The sequence below is a fragment of the Haliotis asinina genome, chromosome 7 (genome assembly GCF_037392515.1).
Source record: "Haliotis asinina isolate JCU_RB_2024 chromosome 7, JCU_Hal_asi_v2, whole genome shotgun sequence".
In the NCBI taxonomy this organism is placed as follows: domain Eukaryota; kingdom Metazoa; phylum Mollusca; class Gastropoda; order Lepetellida; family Haliotidae; genus Haliotis; species Haliotis asinina.
Window position 1 is genome coordinate 47,372,111 of NC_090286.1, and position 8,013 is coordinate 47,380,123.

At 39.5% G+C, this 8,013-nt stretch overlaps 1 long non-coding RNA gene across 2 annotated transcripts; it reads left to right on the plus strand.

Annotated features, from left to right (window-relative positions):
• Positions 1-1,724: 1,724 nt before the first annotated feature.
• LOC137291569 (uncharacterized) lies at positions 1,725-6,510 on the plus strand. Of its 2 annotated transcripts, none has more exons than XR_010957267.1 (4): positions 1,725-2,178; positions 5,710-5,823; positions 6,090-6,159; positions 6,387-6,510. It is a non-coding gene; the product is annotated as an uncharacterized lncRNA (long non-coding RNA). The 2 variants fall into 2 exon arrangements; XR_010957268.1 differs by lacking the exon at positions 1,725-2,178 and adding an exon at positions 2,603-2,686.
• The last annotated feature ends 1,503 nt before the right edge of the window (positions 6,511-8,013 follow it).

An 8,013-nucleotide genomic window follows, 5' to 3' on the forward strand; every position in this document is an offset into this window, starting at 1 on the left:
CCTTCCATCGTCTTCCTTTTCTTCACATCACGAAGCCGCACGGATAGATGGGAACAACTGTCCGAAAAATTGAGCCCCTTGTCCATTCCAGGATCTGATCATGATCATAGATCTGTTTATTGTGTACCATTGATGGCACGCCCCAAGTAAGACCAAAACTGTTTTAAAACCAAATTAAATACCAGAACTAAATGTCTTATCAGGTTTCCTTACGTCATTTGCTTCACGAAATAAACCACTAAATTCAGCCTGCATTCCATTTTTATGATCAGACTTTTCTCATTCGATCTCATTTCGCAAAAGTAAAGTCGTAATTAGAAGCACGGCTCATAATCTCAAAAACACCAAGACATTCTATTAATTATGGAAACAAATTGCGAATTTTATGGAGACACGCCTGATGAAACACCATTTTCTTGAAAAGGTCACTTTGAGCAACAATTCCCCCGAGACCTTACTTGTGATGAATGACATAAACTGTTGATTTTTCTTCTTTTTAATTTTAGGCAACTTCATTCTCTGTTTGTTTTACCTCGCCAACACAACCCGCGAAGATGCCTTCGACAACAGGCGATCGCAACTATCGGAACCGAGTGGTCAGATTGACTTGGTTGTGGCATATCCGCGAATCCCATTAGCGTAGGTCGATGTTCATGATGTAAATATATTTATTGTCTGGTCCAGACTCGATTGTTTACAGACCGCCGCTATATGGCTAGAATATTGCTTATTCACAATCTTCTCGTCCCTTCATGTACACATCTAGAGAAGGATGCCACAAGTATGTTTGTCCCTAACGTCATGGCTGCCCATTGGGTCTGAAAATGGGTCGGAAAACCTTTACAACAATCAATTTCGGTATGTTCCATATCTGGCAGTTTTCCAGGCTTTTTCGGGATTTCAATTCTCACAGGCTTAGCAAAACTATTGGATCTGTTTCCTTTCAATGTAGTTTTTATTCATTCCATCTTTAAAGTCAGTGGGCTTTAAGAACATAAGTTTTCAAGGTTTAAGAGCCTTCAGATTCATGTCATTCAGGATGCTCAGCGAAGCATAAACATTAATGCAGGCAGCAGATGTCAACAAGGTTCTTTCAACAATGCCATTAAGACCACTATTGTTTAATATATTCAGTATCGGGGAGTACAGAAACACATGGCCTGCGTCGGTAATGTCATTATGATATCGGCATCAGTATAGGCTTGCCCTACAAACATGATAATCTACTTACTCGCTGTACGCCTGGCTATGCATTGGCTTTGAATATTGATGTTTCTTTGTCTTCTGCATCAATAGCAGATTAAAGAGCACGAGTTATTTATCACAATGTGCATTGTTCAGTTGATTTGCCACGGAAAGGCTTAAATGTTTAATGAATCATTATGCATTCTAAGTGTTATCATTGTTATCATAACCTAAACTGCCATATATGACATAACATTATATAATGTTCACTCGAAGGATATTGATTTTTACTTCGATGGTTGATATTTACTTCCTGATTCTAATAATCAAACTCACAATGCATTATCTGTCGTTATGTATTATCTGTCGTTATTTTATATTGTGTGTACAAGATACAACAGTAAAATGGACACCAGTGACGCGCAACGTTAAACACAAATACAGCTTGGTGATAACGATCGTGTGTCTTGTTTACTGATAGGCACGTTGCCAAGAGGCTAACCGAAGCATATCAATGTCTGTCAAAATGGCGCTGCGTTTCCATGAAGACCATGCACCAGAATAAACTCACGAGACATATTCCTTGTAAAGGTGAACATGTAAGTCTGACGCTGTGCTGTGCTAATGGTCAGCATATGTGACTTGTTCTGATATTATTGGCATAAATACCATGGGAACGATGTCATCTCTAACAACATGAGAACAATATCAGAAGACCTGCAACTATTATATAATTCGTTCACAGGCTGTCATGCATAATTTTCAGAATGTCCAACAGAGTGAATAGTTTCACAGGAGCATTGTGCAGTTTCAGCAAACATCTAGTAGTGACTTTGGTTTGAACTTATTGATGGTTCTGAAATCTGTTGCTATTTACATCTCAGCTAGCAACGTCATGAGATACTTGGTTGCTGGATTGCACAGTCAACGCGTGATTATTCAGACCACCATGAACAATGCTATTTTACCCAGGAATCTTGACAAAAGAAGGGGGTAAGTATCATACTGAAGGGTTCCTGATCAACCACATTGAACATGGCCTTCGCAGTCACTTCAAAATGTGTGTGTGCGCGAGTGCGTGTGCGTGGGTGTGTTCTGTGGATGGATGGGGGTACATGGGATTGGATATGGGGTGGGGTTGTAGCCGCGGGATGGGATGATATGGGTAGGATTGATCGGGAGAGAATTCACAGAGATGTCATACAGCAGTTTAACATCCATGAATGTGAATGACTGATTAGGGTTTTACGTTGCTTTTAGCATTGTTCCAGCGATACGGAAATAAGCTTCACATATTGTACCTATATAAGGAATCGATCCCGGGCCTTCCGTGTGACAAGCAACAACTAGGTGACTCCGACCCAACTTGTCCTTGTTTTATCACCTTAACACCTTCAGCCAAACAGGGTAATGACCCTCTTTCGACGTAATACGACTGGAATCACCGGCAACCGCACTACTGGCACGCGTTCTATGAACTGGTAGCCCCGTCAGATTCAAGGTAGGACTGGAGCTGCACTGACACAAACACACAAAAAGGAAAAAACAGTTGTTTGTCAGAAAAAGAAGAAACACGGAAACAATAGAGTACAAGTAACTACTCGAGTCAGGACTTCACAGCACCATAAATAAAACATCGACTACTACGTAGTTAGGACACAGTAACATGTATAAACTGAGTTAAAGGATTCTGATGTTCATGGGTGTGTTTTCAGTGCTGTAATGAAAGTCAAATCATGGAGGGCCCCTCCACAATGTCAAATGAGACAATGTTGAAACAAATGTCATAGACAGCATTCTATCCAAGACCTCTTTACCTTGCATTCAACCTTATGCATGATGTATATAACATACTGATGAAAGGAATGTAAGCATAAATCACAGCGTATAAGAAAGGCTGTCCTCAAGGGTTCCCCATTAAGGATTATTGAAGTCATAACAGAGGGCAGCCATCATCATCTACACAACGAATATCACTTAGTATCAAAGCTCAGACAGTTTATGGCAACATCGATAGTACTTGCCTTGTCTAGCATTAAGGGTGACTAGATGAATCACTTTAAACGTATGGTAAATGCATTACCGCATACAAATGATACTCTGGTTGTAGTTTCATTGTCAAAGAGCCAATACAATTGATTTACCCACCTCATGTTGAATAGAAGAGACCAGTGACACCGCCTCGTTTGTTTCATATGACAGATCTATGCAGAAGGATTAACTGGATGAGTAAGCATAGTGTTACAGCACGTGTATGTGTATGACGATGCAATATTCCAGTAATATCAAGGCGGAGAACACTAAGAAGGGGCTTCACACATTGTACCCATATTGGAAATCGAACCAAGATCTTCCAGAGCTGATGGTTCTACTTCTGGCAGAGTCTGCGAGTGTATGACCGAGACTTCAAATAAAATATCATCTAGCTCGCCTCATCAATTCCTTCAAATCTCATAACATGTCATTGTATTTCGGAATATTAGATCTGAAAAAATGCCAAAGGCGAACGTAAATGTCACTGCTGATTGGCAAAAAACAATTTATTGAAATAGAGTGAAATATAATTGGACATAATAACAACAATATGCGAATTGTGGTTAACAAGATGTACAGACATCACAGCAGAGTAATTCCACCAGTGCTCTATACGAATGCAAATTAGAGATTTTCCATTAGTATAGCTTAACTTTTTGCATTTAACTGCGTATTCATCCCATCACTATCGCTTTTGAAAGTTGGTGAAGTTATAATGACGATCGAAATTCTTATAGTTGGACTCGAAGTTTGATATTATTAGTGACTACAAATTCTCCGCGCCTGTAAATACAAAAGGTCAAAGTCAAAGAGTAACCACTTTTGATCATCCACCGCTACAAATTGCTTTCGATGGGAAAGGAAAAACAAACATCGATAACTGACAAATTGGTGACACGACTAGTCACATGTAAAAACATTTAATACATTTTTGTTTATATCTATCTTTAAATCAAAAAGTGAGATTCCAAAGTTTCTTGATATTGATGAAAATTAATACATTTACGTCAGCACGTGCGGATGAGCAGCCTGGTCCGTTACTAGCACCTGCTCTGTCATTAGGGAGAATCAGCTATACAGATGACTGCTTCTATTGGTATTTGAAAGTTGACGCGATGGAAAAAGTGATATTTCAGTGGATATGCTTGATAAAGATGACATCTGCAGCGAAACATCGATGTGTTGTAACAAACTCCTTGTTCAAAGACATCATTGGCTTGAACACCAGTTCGGCAGACTGCATGTTCCTTAGCATTGTGTTGCTTGCCAATTGTGCTGGTATGCGATTGGAACTCATGTACCTCCACAGATAAGAAACACAAGAAATGTCTCACAAACAGTAGCAACGATACATACATTGAGGTAATTTGCATAATCAAGACAATAAATCACAGACCTCAAGAAATGCCAAAGCTTTAATCATCTATTATTACGGTGAAACCAACAAGGATCAACGAACCTTGTTGTACAGTCGGGATGCACTTATCACTGGAACACATGGGTAATTATGGCATTCTGTGTTACAGCAGGGAAAATTTCGGACTACCGCAAGTGCAAGTATAAATCCTTTCTTAGTTAAAAAAGGATTAGCTGTAATATATTGGCTGAATGGAAGCATCATATTTGATGGAAGCATCATATTGTGATACTGGGTCATGTGCTCCGCAACTGTTGTGAGCCTTAACATTACTACAGGAAAGTTTTCAACGTTTGTATTTACTGTCAATTTTCAAATATATGCTTTATTTGCTGTTGCTCCAGTAGACCACAAATGGCGTAATATCATTGAAGAAGTCTAATCTGAGAACTGTTTGTCCTACATACATCAATGTGTTGTGACCATACTCCCATTCTCTCCCTTAGTGCTTCATAACATTACGCCATGGGCACTACTTGTTTGTCACACCTATGAGTTTTACAACGTTGTTGCAACGTATCAGGACTCAGACCTTTCGATCTGGCTCAGGATTGGGTGTCCTTGAATCCTTGTACATGAAGTTGTCATCGCTCAGTGTTTTATGTCTGAATCGTTATCAGTGGTTATGGGTTAACGATCACTTCACTGATCAATGCTTTAAATGCCATCGGTCAGCACTTCTGTTTAACGTTCTTTACCACATTCCGGGGATGTCGCTTAGTATTTCCCGGGAGCACTCAAATACCTAATGGCTGGCTCACGTTGAATTCCTTAGGCAAACCAAGCTGTAATTTGTTTGAAGCGTCCACTTTCACCTCTGCGCACTCAGGGCTTTTGGTAGCTGATCGCTTCGCGTTTGAAGAATATCAACGAAACGCCTTTCACGTGTTACCAGGAACATTCATAGACTGACTTATTCTCACATTCGTCAGGGAGCGTCTGCAAAATACATGCATATAACAGGTTGTTCAGACTGTTTACATTAGAAAAGAACATTACTAACACATATACTTCATGGTTTGATTGCTTCTGTGGAGACCCTGTGACTAACGTATCTGTTTTTTTAATCACAGGAAGAAGCTCTGCAACCTGCTGGGAGATCAACAGTTACTTAACCCATGTAAACTGCACCCAGGCACATGATGTTATCTTTGATTTCCACAGGTTCCACGGATAGAAAAAGTATTGTAAGTCCCTGTGGTCCGTATTCTGGCCATCTACCCTCAGTTGCTGGCGATCATTAGCCCGTTTTTCATGTTGTCTTGTTCTCTATGGTAATGTAACTTATTTGCTAGTTATTAAATCTCTTAGCTGTTTTTACATATATTTACATATGGCTTATTTGCTAGTATTAAATCTCTAGCTGAGTTGTTTTAACATATATTTACATATTACTTATTCCAGTCATTATATGGATGAAATATTGCCCATGTCACTTTGAATTTTAACTCAGGAGTACGCGGGGTCTTAACAACATCAGAAGAAATGAGTTCTCTACCGGCGAGGAATCGAGGTTACAAGAGGTACTAAATAGTATTAATTTTAATTATAACATTGATTACTTGATAACAATATGCCGTTTGTTAGATTACATGTAGTTTTGTACCTAGATACAGCTCCACGGAATATATTTTGGTATATTGCCAATGCTTGCTTTGGTGTCGATGAATACATTATGAAAGAACAGAAAGGGAACACTATGGTATTGATCGAAGTTTCCATTGAACTCGGCTGTTCTGCTTTTTGACAGGAAAGATGACGTGACAGCTGTGACACCAAACATTCCACCATTCTACAAGACATTATGACCAAGCAAAAATATTATGTGAGAAAACGACACGTTTCGACACTTGATGAATAAAGAGCTAAGAAAATACACTTTCCACGTGTCAAATATATCAGCATTACTCGAAAAATGACGAAGACTCAGGTATCTCTTCTTGTACTGCTTGTGTAGGCTATTGTCTAACGTAAAACCGGATAGATCCATGAACGGACGAGAGAACCTAGAGGCAATAAGTTATATACTCCCCAGGGAGCTGAGATCGATAATACGATGTGACGTTGAGATTGGCATCCAATGATCGAGGGAAACAAATAGCAGTGCCTTGAACAAGCACTAGTTGCATGGAATTGTGCGATATATAAATATCCCAGAAGAAAAATAATAATTTGTTTCACCGTCGTCAGTTTGGAGACCCGTGAAGGTCCCGAGGTAGAATAGGCCTTCAGCAACCCATGCTTCGCATAAAAGGCGACTATATGCTTGTCGTAAGAGGCGACTAACGGGATCGGGTGGTCAGGCTCGCTGACACATTACATCGGTTCCCAATTGCGCAGATGGATGCTCATGCTGTTGATCAATGGATTGTCCTGTCCAGACTCGATTATTTACAGACCCCCGCCATATAGGTAGAATATATGTCAGTATGGGCGAGTTAGAGCATTACCATACTAATGCCTGTAACACGTGGCTACAGGACGTAACGTCGATCTTGTATGTTGAAGTATGTTCCTCCATAACGCCATATGAATGTCCCTATTAAGATACTCATTGCCATGATGGAGTTTACATCGCCTATGATACCCGTAGATAACACATACCATCGAAAGACCATTTCCTAATATTTATTCTATTTTTAGCGGCATTCAATCATACATATGTGTACTTTCTTTTACCACGACGGCTTAAAATGCTCAAATCTACGGTTCGACACAAGTGAAGTATGTCCATCAATTCTGGAGTTACCATAGAAATAGTTCGAACTAATAGGATTTCACGGCTTTAATATATGAGATCTCTTGGCAGGAGTCGTCTAGTATACTCGCCATATGTTCCATGTGTTCTTCCGCTGGTTCCACTGGTAACTGTGACAGTCTTTAATTAATATGTGAAAAACAATGTGAAAGACAATATATTCATATTATTGCTAAAATCAAAACTGCTTATTCATCTCACTCTCGTCAGACAAAGCAGGCAACCAGAATACTAGGGGCGTTAGGGTAATCTTTTCCGTTCGATTAAAAAATAATTAGGAAACACGTGATACGTGAAACATCATCGATTATAGGAAACGCAGTCCACTTTATATCAGATCCGAAACTAGATTCCTCGATGAAATTAAATGCTGTTTTATTTATATTGCCAAGCCGGTTTGTCTATCCCTAAAGGCTACGACACCCAAGATGAGAGTTGAGCAGATGCCTGTAACGTTACCATTTTGTCTATGGGGGTAATTTGATATTAATAATTCAGGAAATCATTGCAACCGGCGAAGAGGTTAAAGATTAACCAGCAAGTTTACATCCCTAAACAATCTTCCCAACCACCTGAAGCAGCCTTTGTTGGGAAATGGAAATACTGCAAATGATTGTTA